The 18987-nt window shown below is 42.9% G+C and overlaps 1 protein-coding gene across 1 annotated transcript in view; it reads right to left on the minus strand.

The window, feature by feature from the left end:
- LOC126249643 (melanopsin-A) overlaps positions 1-18987 on the minus strand; it is a 485748-nt gene that overhangs the window by 378889 nt on the left and 87872 nt on the right. Inside the window, exon 3 of the mRNA XM_049951321.1 lies at positions 15511-15656. The gene's annotated coding sequence lies outside the window, so the exon portion shown is untranslated. The remainder of the gene's footprint in view (positions 1-15510; positions 15657-18987) is intronic.

Genomic DNA, 18987 nt, shown 5'->3' on the forward strand with positions numbered 1-18987 from the left:
CAGCACCGGCGTGATAGGGTAGTCTTGGCCCGCACTTGATGATTTCTGTATGATAACCTGTCTCAGATTCACAGTTACTGTATTGACTACACGAGCCTCTCGGTTAACCAAAAGATATCAAATAACTATGTTCATTTGGGAATTAACGAATTAACAGACCACATTACTATTTGATATTTTGCATTAGAAGGGTCGAATTTTCTAATGATTAGAAATGAGAATGAGTGATCTGTTCTACTTGGTAAAAAAAAAAAAGTTCTAAAGCCAAGATCGGATAAATATGTCTTTATTTGCAACAATCAGTTTCGACACACTTCGGTGTCACCTTCAGGTCTTAAAAATTTTGTTTGAAAAAATGTGTTCATTGTGAGTTGGAACCTCATGGCAGTTTGCCATGTTAGTGCATAAAGAGTAGTAACTTATACAAAGGTTTGTCAGTAGTAAAAAATTTACAATCAAAAGTACCTTGTGTATATGACCATGTCTGTATATGTGGTGCTCGCAGATAACTGTTCAGTATAAAAATCACAATATACAATATAACGTAAACAGATGAGCTACTGTGGATTTTATTGTCTATTGCGATTTTTATGACATAGCAATCATCTGTGAGCGCTAAATATACTGACGTGAACATGTGCACAACGTGCTTTTTGATTGTAAATGTTTTATTTCTGACAAACATTTGTTAAATTGCTACATTTTATCCACTAACGTGACAACTAGGCGTAAGGTTGACTCTGAACATGTTCTTTGACAAAAAATTTGAAGACCTGAAGATGACACAAAGTCTGTCGAAACCGGTTGTTGAAAATGAAGACATATTTATGCGATTATTGCCTTTAGAAATTTTTTGCGTAGAAAGTCTTAGTTATCTCGTGGGGACAGTAACACTGAAAACCGATCAAAATTCAGTAGTTAGAAGATACATGAATTGAGTTTATAAATCATGCAGTGATTTTGAGTGATCCGTCCGATTTTTATTGGATAAATTATTGTGTTTACTGGAAGACTTTTTCTGTTAAACACCCTTCATTGATAATAAAATAAAATTTTGTGTACTTCTCCACTGAAGGGTCCATAGCTAGGGCATTAGAAATCGCGTTATCCATTAAAAGTTGTTAACTTTGATCTTAAATGCTTGCCCGGTTGGCCACTAGTTTTCTGGGAGCGGATAGCTGTTGGCACGCGGGGGGTTTAGCAGAGTTTCCGCCATTTCCCGGCGGCGCTAGCCTTCCTTTAGTCTCCGTCGGCCCTCGGACGCCGATATTTCACCGAACTAGCAGGATCTGCTAACCAGATGTGCTGCATACTACCTACCCCAGTAAACTGACAGTGGTTTTCAACAAGAAATCCTTAAAAAACAGTGTCTCTGAGCGGAGACAGATGTTTTAGAAGCGAACCAGGAAACTTAATTTTAGCAGGACTATCCCCTTTCATACAGAGGAAATGACTGGATTGTAGGAAAAATACAACGCATACGCAGGCGGCAGATTGCGACGCCCTGCTGCCTCTCAGGGGATGACCCAACGTAAAAGGACGATTCCAGGAAGCGACGGAAACTTAACGACTGTTTCTCCTACTTTTACTTTTGTCCCTAACAAAAATTGTTCAAATGGTTCAAATGGCTCTGAGCACTATGGGACGCAACATCTTAGGTCATAAGTCCCCTAGAACTTAGAACTACTTAAACCTAACTAACCTAAGGACATCACACACACCCATGCCCGAGGCAGGATTCGAACCTGCGACCGTAGCAGTCCCGCGGTTCCAGACTGCAGCGCCAGAACCGCTAGACCACCGCGGCCGGCACAAAAATTGTTCCCCGTGATCTGATCTAAGACATCTGTATGGTGTGAAAATAGGAAATGACCATAAATAAGGAAAAGTGTGAGGTTGTCCACATGACTGCTAAAAGGTATCCGTTAAACTTCTGTTACAGGATTAATCAGTCAAATATAAAGGCCGTAATTTCAACTACATAACTAGTAATTACAATTACGAACGACTTAAATTAGAAAGAACACACAGAAAATGTCGTGGGGAAGGTGAACTAAAGGCTGTGTTTTATTGGCCGAACAGCTAGAAGATGCATCAGGTCTGCTAAAGAGACTGCCTATGCTACGCTTGTCCTTTCTCTTTCGGCGAACTGCTGAGCGGTGTGGGATCCTTATCAGATTGGGTTAACGGAGTACATCGACAAATTTCAAAGAAGGGCAGAATGTTTTGTGTTATCGAGAACTAGGGGAGAGAGTGTCGAGGACGAGATACAGTATTTGCAGTGGACATTATTAAAACAAAGTCGTTTCTCGTTGCGGTGGGATCTTCTCACGAAATTTCAGTCACCAGACTGCGAAAATAGTTTTTTGCCGACGACCTACACAGAGACAAACGATCATCGTAATAAAATAAGGGAAATCAGATCTCGCACGGAAAGATATAGGCGTTCGTTTTTTCCTCGCTCTGCTCAAGAGTGGAATAACAGAGAATTATTGTGAATGATCCCTCTGCTAGGAGCTTAAGTGTGATTTGCACAGTGATCATGAGATGTAGATGTGTATGTAGAGCTATTACCTTCGACGTTTGATGCGGAGACTTTGAAATACCCTATATAATGTGTAAAAGAAAAGATAACAAGAACCTAAAGAAAGTAAAAGAACAGGATTACCACAGCTTGTGCAGCGTCAAACAGTGAACTGTGTCACTTTTCGGAACCACAGGTCATTAGCGTCCGTCTTGAGCAGCTGAGAGAATCATGTTAACAACATCTTTACGAATATCGGTGGCGTTCTTTGGAATGAAAAGTCCGTTGATGGTCAGTGAGAACGATCATCGCACCAAACCCATGGTCGTTCAAACTGTTCATCAGTGCGCTTCCTGGCACCGAGTGTGAAACGCTGTTTCGCTCTGTCATTTTGAAACTGTAAAAGCAGTCGACATCTGCTTGGTACACCTTCTAGAAACATGTGTGAGGACCTGTATACAGGACATTTTGTAGATGACGTAAGCAGGCGAAATATCAGTTGATGTAAGGCTCTCGGAACATCTGTTTCGCTTGTATTGAGATCTCGTACGCATCGATTACTTGGAACAGGAATTCCATCAGTCACGTTTTACACGTCATCTTCAAGGTGTAACTTATGACAGTTCAGATGCGTGTATCATTCAAACAATTATGTTTATAAATACCTAAATATATTTCAGCACCTTAATGACACTGTCAATGTGTACTTGTGTTCAGTACTTATATTTCTACATTGTAAGATTATGTAGGACCTGTTTTAAATTACTTTATACAGGTAGCTTGTCATCCGCAATATGCCATGCTACTAGTATCCAGCAACGTAAAGAAGCTCTTACAGAACTCAACAATGTAGAAAAATAAGAACTGAATAAAAGTACCCACTGATGATGGCACAAAGGTTCTGAAACGAGAATAGACATTTATAGACACCATTCGTTTCCATAACAGACGGATGCGAATACTCAAAATTTAATCTGCAAACATGCATACTGCTGGAGCTTCAAAACCAAATGATGAATACAAGTGCACACTTATGACATTGCTCTCACGTCCAAAGTTTTATATTATTCGTATTTCTATTGCTGTGGAAATATTCTCAAGGAAATATAGTTAGAATGACAAAGGGAGTAAAAAGCCGAAAGCATTAGTTGGCTACGAGTTCTAGAGCGCACTGGTTACTTAAAAGACTCAGCCAGGTGCCCTAATCAAAGTCTGTCAGCAGAGTCATAGTTCAAGCAGACAATAAACGACATGAAGTTGCAGGAAATGTGAAAGTGATTGTAGGAGAGCAAAATGAAAGGCCTAATGTTAAACTGAACAATTCCCTGAATCGTACCTCACCTGAAAATGTCTTTCTTAGACGTTTCCGAGTGGAATACGCTGTGTGTAAGAACCCCTTTCGTGAACGACATAAATATATAGCTGAACTCTATAGACACACGCTGTAGCTGTGTAATGAGAATAGTGCCGTTTACTGTCCGTCACTCCCGGTTGCTGAAGAGCAAGGAAAGAAGCTTTTCTAGTCTGACCATTAAAATTGCTACATCACGAAGATGACGTGCTACAGACGCGAAATTTAACCGACAGGAAGAAGATGCTGTGACATGTAAATGATAAGCTTTTCAGAGCATTCACACAAGGTTGTTTCCAACCGATTTCTCATATACAAACAGCAGTTGATCGGCGTTGCCTGGTGAAACGTTGTTGTGATGCGTCGTGTAAGGAGGAGAAACGCGTACCATCACGTTTCCGACTTTGATAAAGGTCGGATTGTAGCCTATCGCGATTGTGGTTTGTCGTATCGTGACATTGCTGCTCGCTTTGGTCGAGATCCAATGACTATTAGCAGAATATGGACTCGGATTCAGGAGGGTAATACGGAACGCCGTGCTGGATCCCAACGGCCTCGTATCACTAGCAGTCGAGATGACAAGCACCTTATCCGCATGGCTGTAACAGATCGTGCAGCCACGTCTCGATCCCTGAGTCAACAGATGGGGACGCTTGCAAAACAACAACCATCTGCACGAACAGTTCGACGACGTTTGCAGCAGCATGGACTATCAGCTCGGAGACCATGGCTGCGGTTACCCTTGACGCTGCATCACAGACAGGAGCGCCTGCGATGGTGTACTCAATGACGAACCTGGGTGCACGAATGGCAAAACGTCATTTTTTCGGATGAATGCAGGTTCTGTTTACAGCATCATGATGGTCGCATCCGTGTTTGGCGACATCGCGGTCAACGCACATTGGAAGCGTGTATTCCTCATCGCCATACTGGCGTATCACCCGGTGTGATGGTATGGGGTGCCATTGGTTATACGTCTCGGTCATCTCTTGTTCTCATTGACGGCACTTTGAACAGTGGACGTTACATTTCAGATGTGTTACGACCCGTGGCTCTACCCTTCATTCGATCCCTGCGAAACCCTACATTTCGGCAGGATAATGCACGACCGCATGTTGCAGGTCCTGTACGGGCCTTTCTGGATACAGAAAATGTTCGACTGCTGCCCTGGCCAGCACATTCTCCAGATCTCTCACCTATTGAAAACATCTGGTCAATAGTGGCCGAGCAACTGGCTCGTCACAATAAGCCAGTCACTACTCTTGATGAACTGTGGTATCATATTGAAGCTGCATGGGCAGCTGTACCTGTACATATCATCCAAGCTCTGTTTGACTCAATGCCCCGGCGTGTCAAGGCCGTTATTACGGCGAGAGGTGTTCGTTCTGGGTACTGATTTCACAGGATCTATGCACACAAATTGTGTGAAAATGTAATCATACGTCAGTTCTAGTATAATATATTTGTCCAATGAATACCCGTTTATCATCTGCATTAATTCTTGGTGTAGCAATTTTAATGGCCAGTAGTGTATATAAGTTTTCGAAAGAAATTAAGATAAAAGAAGCTAGTTATCAGACAGTTAGCAGAGTCAAATACGAATTAGCTATATTGTTTCCCCAGTGTCATGTTCAATATAACGTTTAAGAGCAGTATCCCACGTTTTTAAAACTGAAATCGTTCAAAGCATAACTTTCCGTTACTATGCTGTTCAGGTTCCAAGCATTGCACGCCTGCAAATTTTACGTTGTGATGGCATAATATAATCGTTCCAAACCAGGTGGCGTTCATAGGACGTCAAAAAATCTGTAAACGCTGTTACAGGTAATAAAGGGGAAAGTAGTTACGCACGAGATATCAAAGTGTGAGCCTCAGTGAGTACTCAGTGTAAACATCAATAACTGAACGAAGAAAGGAGCTTTGAACAGAAAGCCGGTCGTACTATGCGACAAAGAGCATGTCAAGAACATATTCCTTCGGATGTGTCCATCATACATTGCAGAGGCATGCGGATACTGGCACGAATATGGGCCGACCTCGAAAGGGTGGGCTAAAAGTCACATCAGTGATGAAAAATATATAGTAGTCACAAGATAACGTGATCGCTTCAAAACAGCACCAGTTTTAGCAGCAGAACTCAACCATAATAGGGAAAAGCCGACGAGTGAAAGTACTGTGAAAAGACGTCTTCAGGCGGTTAACTTTAATGGGCGTGTGGCGGCTAAGAAATCATTGCTGACAGCTATTAATAGCAGAAGAGACTACACTGGGCAAGACAACACGAAAGTTGGGCAGTAAATCAGTGAAAATGGTACTTTTCGTTGACTAATCCAAAATTGAAGTCTTTGGCACAAAGCGACGCAAGTTTGTTCGCCGGTTTCCAGTTGAGCGAATATTAACACCAACGTGTATCTCGAGCATTAAATCATGGAAGGGGTTCCCTCATGGCCTGGGGATGTTTTGGAGGCGGTAAGTCTGGTGATGTAGAAAGAAATAAACGGAACAATGAAGGAAGAGGATTACTATCGCATTCTGTAGTATAACGCAAAGCAATGTGGAAGACGTTTGATTAGAAAGGGATTGGTCCTACAACAAGATAGCGACCATAAACACACTTCAACATTAGTTGACTCACAGGCGTTGCGAAGCGGAGCCAGCTGGATGCTTTACAGCAACAGATAACGCTGCAGTACACTAGCGGAGGGAGGAAAGCCTTTCCTCACTGGCAACCACAGAAGCATTTAGCGTAAAGCGTATTTGGCAAATTCAGAAGAAAAGAAGTAACTGGAAAATATGATCTGGCCGCCCCAACCCCGCGCCCGTAGTCCTATTGAATTGCTTTGGGATCACTTGGATAGAGCAGTTCAATCAAGGCCTGTTGCCAACGTTCATCACCACTGAACCAGACTACAAAAGGAATGGCGAAATAGCACCGAGGAATCCCTGATAAGCTGACAGCAAGAATACCTCCCGTATGGAGAGTGCCTCTCTGCGCGCATTTAGTTTCATATCAGACTTATGATTATTTCTAACATTTCTGTTTCCAATTCTCATTTTTTCATCAAAATAACTAATGTTAAAAACTTTTGAGCGACAGTATATAAAGCGATACGAACACTGAGTGTGATCAGTATTTTTTGATACACTGTGTGATCAAATGTATCCGGACACCTGGCTGACAATGACTTACAAATTTGTGGCGCCCTCCATCGTTAATGCTGGAATTCAGTATGGTGTTTGCCCACCCTTAGCCTTGATGACAGCTTCCACTCTCGCAGGCATACGTTCAAATCTCGTGCTGGAAGCTTTCTTGGAAAATTGCAGCCCGTTCTTCACGGAGTGCTGCACTGAGGAGATGTATCGATGTCTGTCGGTGAGGTCTGGCACGAAGTCGGCGTTCCAAAACATCCCAAAGGTGTTCTATAGGATCCAGGTCAGGACTCCGTGCAGGCCAGTCCATGGAAGGGATGTTATTGTCGTGTAACCAGTCCGCCATAGGCCGTGATTTATGAACAGTGCTCGATCGTTTTGAAAGCTGCAATCGGAATCACTGAATTGCTCTTCAACAGTGGGAAGCAAGAAGGTGCTTAAAACATCAATGTAGTCCTGTGCTGTGAATAGTGCTATACAAAACAACATGGAGTGCAAGGCCCCTCCATGAAACACACGACCACACCATAACACCACCGCCTCTGAATTTTACAGTTGGCACTACATACGCTTGCAGATGACGTTCACTGGGCATTCGCCATACCCACACCCCGCCATCGGAAGGCCACATTGTGTACCGTGATTCGTCACTCCACACAACTTTTTTCCACTGTTCAATCGTCCAATGTTCACGCTCCTTACACCAAGCGAGGCGTTGTTTTGCATTTACCGGCGTGATTTGTAGCTTATGAACAGCCGCTCGACCATTGTCTAACCTCCCGCCTAACTGTAATAGTACTTGCAGTGGGTCCTGATGCAGTTTGGAATTCCTGTGTGACGGTCTGGATACATTACTGCCTATTATACAATACGACCCTCTTCAACTGTCGGGGATCTGTGTCAGTCAACAGACGAGGACGACCTGTACGCTTTCATGCTGTACGTGTCCCTTCACGTCTCCAGTTCACTGTCACGTCGGAAACAGTGGGCCTAGGGACGTTTAGGAGTGTGGAAATCTCGCGCACAGACGTATGAGGTGACACCCTATCACTTGACCACGTTCGAAGTCCGTGGGTTCCACAGAGCGGTCCAATCTGCTTTCTCAAGATGTTTAATTTTCACATGTAGTTTTGTTAATTACTACATAAGGCAGTCTCATTTCCGTCCTTAATTGGCAACCCACCATCATACTTTGGTTGTTATCCTCATAAGTGCAATTAATATCACACTCTGTCGTAACGTGCAGATTACTCCCGTTGTGTTTAGCGAAATTCCTTCCCCTGCCAGCCCACGGCTACTTCCAGAACCGTTGCAGACCTCGCTGACCTTGGCCGCAGATCCCGTTGCCTCCCTCGGGATCCACCCCCTCCCCCTCCCGGCCGCTTTCACTGTACAAAACTGGGAGGACACTCCCTCACCCCCCCCCCCCCCCCACCCACCCTTCACATCGGTCGGCAGCCTCCTCGGGCAATCAACACCCGAACGCACCAAGCTGCATATTGCACATGCAAATGTCCAGTCTCTGCCAGCTCACTTCGGCGAGTTCAAATATATATTTGAAATTGCTGATATACACGTAATACTTTTGTCAGAAACTTGGCTCAAACCAAGTATTCGTACAACTTCCGTAAACCTAGATGGCTATATCTTTCTCAGGCACGACAGATGCAACAGACGAGGGGGCGGAGTAGGGGCGTACATACGCTCTGATTTGTCACCTACAGTACTACACACATCCGACAACAATGTAGATAAACAAGAGGAATATATGTTCATTGAGATCAAATCCCTTAACAGAAAGTGCTTAATATGTGTCCTTTACAAACCTCCTAAAGTAGGCGGGTTCGCCTGCTTCAAAACTGCCCTCTCTAGTCTCGAATCGTCATATGAACATGTAATTATAGCAGGTGACACTAACATTAATTTTCTGCGCAATAGTCCTTCCACTGGGAAATTCAAGAGAATGCTTTCTTCCTCAAATATGACGCTACTTCAGCTGGCACCTACTCATCACACGACTACCAGCCACACTTTCATAGATATATTCGCAACGAAATCTCCAAACAGAATAATCCACACCTCTCAAATATCTGCGCCCGGCATGTCTGCCCGTGACATCATTTTCATGACGTATTCACTAGAATGTCCTAGAAAGAAACAAAAACTGTCTACATACCGGGACCTCAAACGCATAAATTTTCCTGAACTCGAAAGTGAGGCACAAGAAATAGTTTGGGCGATGACCTCTACTCCCCTCACGGACATAAACGACAAACTCCAGGATTTCACTAGCAAAATTACTCAACTACACTCCTGGAAATGGAAAAACGAACACATTGACACCGGTGTGTCAGACCCACCATACTTGCTCCGGACACTGCGAGAGGGCTGTACAAGCAATGATCACACGCACGGCACAGCGGACACACCAGGAACCGCGGTGTTGGCCGTCGAATGGCGCTAGCTGCGCAGCATATGTGCACCGCCGCCGTCAGTGGCAGCCAGTTTGCCGTGGCATACGGAGCTCCATCGCAGTCTTTAACACTGGTAGCATGCCGCGACAGCGTGGACGTGAACCGTATGTGCAGTTGACGGACTTTGAGCGAGGGCGTATAGTGGGCATGCGGGAGGCTGGGTGGACGTACCGCCGAATTGCTCAACACGTGGGGCGTGAGGTCTCCACAGTACATCGATGTTGTCGCCAGTGGTCGGCGGAAGGTGCACGTGCCCGTCGACCTGGGACCGGACCGCAGCGACGCACGGATGCACGCCAAGACCGTAGGATCCTACGCAGTGCCGTAGGAGACCGCACCGCCACTTCCCAGCAAATTAGGGACACTGTTGCTCCTGGGGTATCGACGAGGACCATTCGCAACCGTCTCCATGAAGCTGGGCTACGGTCCCGCACACCGTTAGGCCGTCTTCCGCTCACGCCCCAACATCGTGCAGCCCGCCTCCAGTGGTGTCGCGACAGGCGTGAATGGAGGGACGAATGGAGACGTGTCGTCTTCAGCGATGAGAGTCGCTTCTGCCTTGGTGCCAATGATGGTCGTATGCGTGTTTGGCGCCGTGCAGGTGAGCGCCACAATCAGGACTGCATACGACCGAGGCACACAGGGCCAACACCCGGCATCATGGTGTGGGGAGCGGTCTCCTACACTGGCCGTACACCACTGGTGATCGTCGAGGGTACACTGAATAGTGCACGGTACATCCAAACCGTCATCGAATCCATCGTTCTACCATTCCTAGACCGGCAAGGGAACTTGCTGTTCCAACAGGACAATGCACGTCCGCATGTATCCCGTGCCACCCAACGTGCTCTAGAAGGTGTAAGTCAACTACCCTGGCCAGCAAGATCTCCGGATCTGTCCCCCATTGAGCATGTTTGGGACTGGATGAAGCGTCGTCTCACGCGGTCTGCACGTCTGGCACGAACGCTGGTCCAACTGAGGCGCCAGGTGGAAATGGCATGGCAAGCCGTTCCACAGGACTACATCCAGCATCTCTACGATCGTCTCCATGGGAGAATAGCAGCCTGCATTGCTGCGAAAGGTGGATATACACTGTACTAGTGCCGACATTGTGCATGCTCTGTTGCCTGTGTCTATGTGCCTGTGGTTCTGTCAGTGTGATCATGTGATGTATCTGACCCCAGGAATGTGTCAATAAAGTTTCCCCTTCCTGGGACAATGAATTCACGGTGTTCTTATTTCAATTTCCAGGAGTGTATATGACAAATATGCTCCAATAAAGACCAGAAAAGTAAAAAGGCAACCAGCACCTTGGCTGACTGAAGAACTAAAGAGCTCATGAATCTCAGAGACGCTGCACATCGAGCATATAAGATACACCCTACACCTGAAAATCATACTGTTTACAAGCAGAAACGAAACAAAGTCAGTCAAGCGGTGAGAAACGCTAAGCTCAGGCATGCCCGTACATTAGCTGACAATAGATGTAGACCAGCTATCCTGTGGAAAAATCTCCGCAGTCTCGGTTTAGGCAAAATAAAAGTTGCAGAAAATCCCATGGTCCCAGCTGAAGAACTAAACAGTTTCTTCACATTACCTACAACTACAATTGAACCGCAAAAAAAAAAAAAAAAAAAAAAACAGAGAATCATTGATTACTTCATGGGGATGAATGACTGTAGCAAAGAAAAATTCTAAAACAGAGAATCATTGATTACTTCATGGGGATGAATGACTGTAGCAAAGAAAAATTCTATCTGCAGCACGTTACTTGCAGTACTGTCAAGAAAGCCATAATGCGGATTAGATCAGCATCTACTGGACATGATGGCATCACCATCCAGATGGTAAAACTTATTATTGACCGACTACTGCCCTCTATAACAGACATTTTCAACGATTCATTAATCACAAGTGTTTTCCATGAGGCCTGGAAACTGGGACAAATTAAGCCACTGCCTAAAAAGGACATCGCCACAGCACCCTCTGACTACCGCCCCATCTGCCTTCTTCCTGCACAATCAAAGGCCTTAGAATATATAGTTCATGACCAGCTCACCAACTACCTAACTACTAACAACCTACTAGACGAATACCAATCTGGTTTCCGTAAACATCGAAGCACAACATCCACACTGATAAAGGTGACAGATGACCTGAAACTTGCCATGGACAGACAAGAAGCGACTATCATTTGCTTCTTAAATTTCAGCAAAGCATTTGATACTGTCGACTTCGACATCTTACTAGCCAAACTTAGCGGTCTAAATTTCTCACCAAGTGCAGTGCAATGGTTTCGCTCATACATGACGTCTCGTCAGCAATGCGTCCTGTCTGGGAATATAAAATCACAATGGCGGCAGGTAGTGTCAGGCGTTCCCCAAGGCTCAGTATTAGGTCCTATACTCTTCTCTCTGTATGTCAATGATGTGTCATCGGTTCTGACCTATTGCAAATATCATATGTATGCTGATGACCTTCAGTTGTATCTAAGTGCGAAACCAAGTAATCTCAAGAAAGCTATTGAAAATTTCAATACTGACTGTGGGGCGGCGGGTGGAATTAATTGTGATATAAGTGTTCCTATTATTTATGCTGTCTTTCGCCGTTCTCAACACTGGCTCTCTAACTACAATATTGGCAACCAGCAAGTGATTAGCAAAACGTGAAGCCTGTAATTAGAATTCCTAGTGCCCACTTCATCTGAGAAACACACTTATAGCTGCAGCTTATAGCTCTGAGAAATGAGGAGATTGCCTGATATTAATAAAAAAAAACGATTTCCTAAAAATTCTCTGTATCCTGAAAGTCACAGATAAAAAAAAAAAAAAAAAAAAGAAGAATCCACACAGTCTGACTAACAGAGCAGTTCAGAGTCTAATGCGCTGATGCAACTATAACTGTCCAAATTAAATGTTTAAGTGAATGCTCGCCATAATTTGATGATAATGCTCATCAAACGCCACGCTAAATAATGGTAGAATGTTTGTCCCGCGGCGGCACGTGAAAATACGACATACGCAAACTGAAGATCGATAATTAAAGTCATCCCAGAATTAACACTTCACTCGAAAATGATTCCATGGTTACGCGTATCCCGAGTAACTTAATACGGCATCCGAAGGTGTTTATAGCAATGATACCGACGCGACGCGACTCCCGACACAGATGGTGTGCTATTCAGCGTCTGGAGAGAACTGGGGCCTTGCTTTCTCTCGCAGCGTTCTTATATATAAAGCCGCGGTGCGGACGGCTAAGGGAACGCCTGATCAAATCGGCTCTCCCGACTAGCCGCTGGGCTAGTAATGCACCACATTAAGTTAATGAATAAATCATAGCTTCTTTTGCTGATGGCAAATGAAGCTCTCAATTTAAATGTGCATTCAGCACACAGGTAAGTAATCATAATAAAAGTTTGACGTGGCTAAGTTAAATATTTTGGGCGAGAGAATTAATTTAATTACACTGCACGCAGTAGACGAGCTCTGAACTTGCCATTTGGAGATACGCTATCGCTATAGTTTTATAGTTATTCAAATGAAACTTCTCACATCTTTATGGTTATAGCGGATCTCCATTCTACTTAAATATAAACATCCTAGCCTTATTTATTAGCCTACTTCATCTATCTTGCTTCCTTAATTTTTAAGGCAAAAACCAGAAAATTATGAATTTCAACTAAAATCTTAATTTGTGAGATCCAAAGTACTGTTTCTATTAAATTATTATGGAAAAGGAATGTAAATATAAATTTTTAAGTCTCTAGCTCTTCTCTGTTGCGCCAATGATTTTTACAGAAAAACGTCCAAATTTCGAAAATGGTTAAAGTTATCGAACTGATATTCAACACATGTTGATTTAGTATCACTCCTGACATGCTAGAAACGTTTTAGGTTATTTGCTTGATTTTTAAAGTATTGCGCAACATTTATGACGTCAGAGCTAGTTACAGCGGACTGGCTGGCACACAATGGAAAGACTGATGTGAATTTACTACAGCGTGAGTAGGCTGCTTCCCTACATGACCTCGATGCACTGTCAAAATGGGCACAGGACATAGGTCTAAAACTAAACCCATCTAAAACCCAAGCGGTACTTGTTGGTCACTCTAAGCTCATTAGCCCAAAACATCGGGAATCCGTACCATCTCGTATCCTAAATGGAACAAATATTAACTTCTCTCCCTCAGCAAAGAGTTTGGGAGTTATAATAGATGAAAATCTAAATTGGACAGAGCATGTAACTGCAGTGTGCAAAAAATTATCAGCATCCCTTCATGTCCTACAAAAATATAAAAAACTCTTCCCTTTCGATCTGAAAAAGAAATTTGTACAAACGCTTATACTCCCAATCATTGACTACAGTGATATTATCCTACAAGGCCTCTCTCAGGAAAATTCTCGACGTCTAGAACTGGTCATGAATGCCTGCGTCCGATATATCTGTGACGTTCGACTTCTTGATCACATTTCACCAGAATATGCAAAATTGTCCTGGCTGCGTGCAGACAAACGCAGAGATTTCCATACACTCTGTGTCATCTACTGCCTTATAAATGTACACTGTCCCTCATATCTCTCCTCGTCCCTAACGCTCATGTGGGAACAACATGACAGAAACACACGTTCCCATTATAATAAAATCCTCTCTGTTCCACTGCATCGCTCAGTCACCTTCTCCAAGTCGTTTACAGTAGCAGGAACCCGACTATGGAATAACCTCCCTCGTTATGTTAGAGAACTTAAAAACATGTCCGGCTTCAAAAAACAGTTAATGACGTATCTACTTAAGCAACAGTAATGCCTTCCTCTGTACATGAATACACTTCACCTCATTACTTCCCTCTTTCCCCCTCCTTAAATCTCCCTTCCCCAAAACTCGCTACACTAGTAAACATCTACTTCACACACCAAGATATTAATGTACATCTGCACAAATCTTCATTACTATTGCCAATTTTTCTCATTTTATTATTTAATTTTTTACTGTTATTATTATTGCTTTTATCATGATTTGTATGTATAGCACCTGTTGTAAAATACTGCCAACATTTACTTTATTAGGTCTTAGTCATGTTTATCATTATTATTTGACTTTTTTTTACTGTTATTATTATGGCTTTTATCATAATCTGTACGTATAGCACCTGTTGCAATATACTGCCAGCATTTACTTTATTAGGTCTTCGTCATGTTTATCATTATTATTTGACTTTTTTTTACTGTTATTATTACTGCTTTTATCATAATCTGTATGTATAGCACCTGTTGTAAAAATACTGCCGCATTTACTTTATTAGGTCTTAGTCACTACTCTTTATTCAAATTGTCACTAGATTAATCTAATTTTCTCATTTAAACTATTGTCATGAGGTAACTCTGATGTGTGAAACACTGCATGTGTGGAACACTGGTCCGGTGTAAGAGAGGGCCTGATGGCCCTAATATGATCAGGTTAAATAAATAAATAAATATTGAGGTCGCTGATATGGAGTACCTGTCTGTAGGTGGCAGCACAATGAAGCTAATATGAAAAACGTATGTTTTGGGGGTGTCCGGATACATTTGATCACGTAGTGTATGTTACCTGTTAATTTCTCTTATAGGACTTTATTCCTGAATCGTATTGCACAAGAAAATAACTAAAACAGTAAAATTAATAATGGACCCGCCCTGATAGCCAAGTGTATGAAAGCGCCTCTTCCGGTACAAGGAGGTGCACGGACCACGGATCGTATCGGCACAGCGGATAACGAAGAGGGTCGGTTTGCCAACCGGCATGAATGAGAGAAATAACGGGCTGGTACCTAAGTTCTGCCTCAGTTACACGTTACGGGTCAAAGGCACAAGAAAAAGAAGAAACGAGAGTCAAAGAATAGTGGACAGGAATAAGGATTTCCTGGAAGCGATTTACGCCATTCATACGATGATACAACGTGAGAATAGATAATTGCCATAACAATGAGTTACTTGATTTTGTAGTATGTATGACACTTTAAGAATAGCGCCTACCTTCCACAGCAGCACAGGTCCTAGACGAGACAGCAAGTGTCTCCAGTCTAGAAACTGGAACTGCAACCTGAAGTGCCGTACACTGGAGGCACAGCACTCGAAGTCCTTTCCCTTGCCTCAGTTCTCACTGACAGCAGAGGAGACACCTGGACACAATTTAGAACAGTGAATGACGCTATCTACATCGTCGTGCACTTGATTAGGATACTATGATTATAACTGTACAATCTAATTCTGGAGCAGTAGATGTAATGCGAAGTGGTTTGATGATTAGGAAGCAGTGTGACGGCTAGGCATCAGTTACGCTGCTATAATAGCATGTAAAACAGAGTGACTACATATGAGTGGTAAAAAAAAAAAGAACACATCGACATGCACTCGCAATCCAACAAAAATCTAAAAACCAATTATAATAATTTGAGATTTTCGAATGGTAACGGCTGTCGATATCTGTAGAAAAAGGAGAATGTTTCTGCGTCTGTTCAGGTATGTATCTTGGTGAAAAATGCATTTGTTATTCAATATATTTATTTATAGGTTATTTCGCCTGACGAGATTAGGGCCTTCAGGCTGTCTCTTACGTCTGACCAGGAACAGCACATACCAAAGTTATTACAAACCATTCAAGACAACAATAATATTAATAGTAATAGTAACACTATTGACAATGATAATAATAATAATTATTATTATTCGACCCCGTGAACCATGGACCTTGCCGTCGATGGGGAGGATTGTGTGCCTCAGCGATACAGATAGCCGTACCGTAGGTGCAACCACAACGGAGGGTTATCTGTTGAGAGGCCAGACAAACGCATGGTTCCTGAAGAGGGGCAGTAGCCTTTTCAGTAGTTGCAGGGGCAACAGTCTGGATGACTGACTGATCTGACCTTGTAACACTAACCACAACGGCCTTGCTGTGCTGGTAGAGCGAACGGCTGAAAGCAAGGGGAAACTACAGTCGTAATTTTTCCCGAGGGCATGCAGCTTTACTGCATGGTTAAATGATGATGGCGTCCTCTTGGGTAAAATATTCCGGAGGTAAAATAGTCCCCCATTCGGATCCCCGGGCGGGGACTACTCAAGGGGACATCGTTATATGGAAAAAGAAAACTGGCGTTCTACGGATCGGAGTGTGGAATGTCAGATCCCTTAATCGGGCAGGTAGGTTAGAAAACTTAAAAAGAGAAATGGATAGGTTAAAGTTAGATATAGTGGGAATTAGTGAAGTTCGGTGGCAGGAGGAACAAGACTTTTGGTCAGGTGAATACAGGATTATAAATACAAAATCAAATAGGGGTAATGCAGGAGTAGGTTTAACAATGAATAAAAAATAGGAGTGCGGGTAAGCTGCTACAAACAGCATAGTGAACGCATTATTGTGGCCAAGATAGAAACGAAGCCCACGCCTACTACAATAGCACAAGTTTATATGGCAACTAGCTCTGCAGATGACGAAGAAATTAAAGAACTGTATGATGAAATCAAAGAAATTATTCAGATAGTGAAGGGAGACGAAAATTTAATAGTGATGGGTGACTGGAATTCGGTAGTAGGTAAAGGGAGAGAAGGAAACGTAGTAGGTGAATATGGATTGGGGCTAAGAAATGAAAGAGGAAGCCGCCTGGTAGAATTTTGCACAGAGCACAACATAATCATAGCTAACACTTGGTTCAAGAATCATAAAAGAAGGTTGTATACCTGGAAGAATCCTGGAGATACTAATAGGTATCAGATGGATTATATAATGGTAAGACAGCGATTTAGGAACCAGGTTTTAAATTGTAAGACATTTCCAGGGGCAGATGTGGATTCTGACCACAATCTATTGGTTATGAACTGCAGATTGAAACTGAAGAAACTGCAAAAAGGTGGGAATTTAAGGAGATGGGACCTGGATAAACTGAAAGAACCAGAGGTTGTACAGAGTTTCAGGGAGAGCATAAGGGAACAATTGACAGGAATGGGGGAAAGAAATACAGTAGAAGAAGAATGGGTAGCTCTGAGGGATGAATTAGTGAAGGCAGCAGAGGATCAAGTAGGTAAAAAGACGAGGGCTAATAGAAATCCTTGGGTAACAGAAGAAATATTGAATTTAATTGATGAAAGGAGAAAATATAAAAATGCAGTAAATGAAGCAGGCAAAAGGGAATACAAACGTCTCAAAAATGAGATCGACAGGAAGTGCAAAATGGCTAAGCAGGGATGGCTAGAGGACAAATGTAAGGATTTAGAGGCTTGTCTCACTAGGGGTAAGATAGATACTGCCTACAGGAAAATTAAAGAGACCTTTGGAGAGAAGAGAACCACTTGTATGAATATCAAGGGCTCAGATGGCAACCCAGTTCTAAGCAAAGAAGGGAAGGCAGAAAGGTGGAAGGAGTATATAGAGGGTTTATACAAGGGCGATGTACTTGAGGACAGTATTATGGCAATGGAAGAGGATGTAGATGAAGATGAAATGGGAGATAAGATACTGCGTGAAGAGTTTGACAGAGAACTGAAAGACCTGAGTCGAAACAAGGCCCCGGGAGTAGACAACATTCCATTAGAACTACTGATGGCCTTGGGAGAGCCAGTCATGACAAAACTCTACCATCTGGTGAGCAAGATGTATGAGACAGGCGAAATATCCACAGACTTCAAGAAGAATATAATAATTCCAATACCAAAGAAAGCAGGTGTTGACAGATGTGAAAATTACCGAACTATCAGTTTAATAAGTCACAGCTGCAAAATACTAACGCGAATTCTTTACAGACGAATGGAAAAACTGGTAGAAGCGGACCTCGGGGAAGATTAGTTTGGATTCCGTAGAAATGTTGGAACACGTGAGGCAATATTAACCTTACGACTTATCTTAGAAGAAAGATTAAGAAAAGGCAAACCTACGTTTCTAGCATTTGTAGACTTACAGAAAGCTTTTGACAACGTTAACTGGAATTCTCTCTTTCAAATTCTGAAGGTGGCAGGGGTAAAATACAGGGAGCGAAAGGCTATTTACAATTTGTACAGAAACCAGATGGCAGTTATAAGAGTCGAGGGGCATGAAAGGGAAGCAGTGGTTGGGAAAGGAGTGAGACAGGGTTGTAGCCTCTCCCCGATGTTATTCAATCTGTATATTGAACAAGCAGTAAAGGAAACAAAAGAAAAATTCGGAGTAGGTATTAAAATTCATGGAGAAGAAGTAAAAACTTTGAGGTTCGCCGATGACATTGTAATTCTGTCAGAGACAGCAAAGGACTTGGAAGAGCAGTTGAACGGAATGGACAGTGTCTTGAAAGGAGGATATAAGATGAAAATCAACAAAAGCAAAACGAGGATAATGGAATGGAGTCAAATTAAATCGGGTGATGCTGAGGGGATTAGATTAGGAAATGAGACACTTAAAGTAGTAAAGGAGTTTTGCTATTTAGGGAGTAAAATAACTGATGATGGTCGAAGTTGAGAGGATATAAAATGTAGACTGGCAATGGC

Source organism: Schistocerca nitens, chromosome 3, assembly GCF_023898315.1.
Source record: "Schistocerca nitens isolate TAMUIC-IGC-003100 chromosome 3, iqSchNite1.1, whole genome shotgun sequence".
Classification (NCBI taxonomy): domain Eukaryota; kingdom Metazoa; phylum Arthropoda; class Insecta; order Orthoptera; family Acrididae; genus Schistocerca; species Schistocerca nitens.